At 40.8% G+C, this 2,260-nt stretch overlaps 1 pseudogene; it reads right to left on the reverse strand.

The window, feature by feature from the left end:
• Positions 1-432: 432 nt before the first annotated feature.
• LOC114221397 (olfactory receptor 11H6-like) lies at positions 433-1,081 on the reverse strand (annotated as a pseudogene).
• Between the last annotated feature and the right edge of the window lie 1,179 nt (positions 1,082-2,260).

Below are 2,260 nucleotides of genomic sequence, written 5' to 3' on the forward strand. Positions count from 1 at the left end.
AAGATAGAAGCTGACCAGGTGACATCTGGGTTATATACGGTTTTTCTGCAAAGAGTCCTGAGAATGTTTTACATTTTCCTGTTTGCATGCAAGACATACAAGAATATTAATACAATAAAGCCTAGTACAAATGATTTATGCAAGTTCTTGTAAGATCTTATTTCCTATTTGCTTCATTGAGATGCATTTCTAAAAATATTCCAGGGAATATGAGAGACATATTTGCCTTTCAAATTTACTTAAGACCATTAACCTCCTATAATTTTATATCACTATGTGTTCTACACATATATGGATTCTAGTTCTTGAGAGACTGTCTTTGACCAAATCTCATAATCCTAAACAGTTTTCTCAGGGCCTTCTTCATCTCCTTATTCCGGAGGCTGTAGATCAAGGGATTGAAAAGTGGAGTCATCACAGAATAAAATAGAGTCACAATTTTCTGGATCCCTGTTGGATTGCCTGCTGTTGGGCTCACATACATCACCATGATAGAGCCATAGAAGAGGGACACCACGGCCAGGTGGGAACCACATGTGGAGAAGGCCTTACGCCGACCTTCTGCTAAGGGGACCCTCAGCACAGCTCTGATCACCAAGGTATAGCAGCTGGTAATGAAGAGGAAGGTGGAGAAAATGAGGACTGAGTTATAGATGGCACAGATGGTCTCAGTGGCAGGAGCTGGCACACAGGACAGCTTCATAAGAGGTCCTGGGTCACACAGGAAGTGATCAATTGTATTGGGACCACAAAAAGGAAGTTGGGAGATGAGGTAAACTGGGAGGAGAAAACAGGAGAAGCCGGACACCCAGCACCCAGCTCCTATTCTGATGCAGCGCTGAACAGTCATGACAGTGGGGTAGTGCAGGGGCCTGCAGACAGCAAGGTACCTGTCAAAGGCCATGGCAGACAAGAAGAAGGTCTCAGTGGTACCCATGGAGAAAAAGAAGTAGAACTGGAGGAAGCAGCCATAGAAGGAGATGGTGCTGGTTTCAGACAGCAAGTTGGCTAGCATATTGGGGACAGTAGAGGTGACATACCAGATCTCCAGGAAGGAAAAATTGGCCAGCAGGATGTACATGGGTGTGTGGAGATGGTTGTCCCACAACACTGCAGAGATAATGCACAGGTTTCCAGTTAGTGTCAAGACATAGATTGCAAAGAAGAATGAGAAGAGGAGGATCTGAATCTCCCAGGAACAAGGGAATCCAAGAAGAATGAATTCACTCACAGGGTCAGAGTGATTATTTTCAACTGGGTTTTTCATTTTTTTGAAATGAATTCAAACTGCAATAATAAGACATCACCATGTTACAAATAACTCTACATCTTAAGATGTTCTCCAATTTTCTTTACAATTCAATTGGAAGCACAGTTTTAGATTACTTAAAGATATTTAGCCCTCTTTTCCCCAGTGATACTGGGAGGAAATAAGGAACTTGGAGGTATGGGTGCTTGTTACAGCTTTACCATCATTATCCCCATTCCCATCATGGGCCGTTAAACCTCTGCCTTTGTTTTGTGTCCTCAGCACTACATTAGATTAAGATAGATGCTTCTTGTCATTCAGAGGCTTTCAACCAAGTTCAGAAATATCAACTTTTAATCAACCATTGCTTACAGCAAGGCCACTTGTGACATTTGTGTGCCCTCTTATTTTTAAAGATTTGAAATCACACAACTTGCAATGTTACTTTCTCTCAGTGTTTAGAGACATAGGCACAATTCTTCAAAGTACTCTTTATTTTTAACTTGGTTCCCTTTGCGGTTAAAAATTTGTTGCTGAAGAGAAGTAAGCTTCTCGTTCTGTCACCTTGAATAAACATTTTAAATGAAATTGGTATGAATGAATGAGGTTTTATTTTTATTTTTTTAAAGATTTTTTAAATTTATTTTAGAGAGAGTGAAATTGAGAGAGATCACAGAGGGAGAGGGAGAAACAGACTTGCTGCTGAGTGGAGAGCCTGATGCAGGGCTCGGATCATGACCTGAGCCAAAGGTAGATGCTTAATTGACTGAGCCACCAGGTGCCCCTGTATGGATGAGGTTTAGACCAATGACTAATGGTTCTCTTTTAACTGAGAGTTACCCTAACTAGAGTACACAGGCTTCGGTCCTCAGCTGAAATTTATCTATCACATGCAGGGAAAGTACCTCATGATGGTATTCTATATATATTTTGTCATGTAAAGTAAAAATAACTATGTTGTTTTGTCCCCGAAAGCATTCTGAGATTTGAATTATATTAATTGGAGATCTG

Source organism: Eumetopias jubatus, unplaced genomic scaffold, assembly GCF_037043125.1.
Source record: "Eumetopias jubatus isolate StellerSeaLion01/CBP00866 unplaced genomic scaffold, mEumJub1_p1.0 scaffold_7, whole genome shotgun sequence".
Lineage (NCBI taxonomy): Eukaryota > Metazoa > Chordata > Mammalia > Carnivora > Otariidae > Eumetopias > Eumetopias jubatus.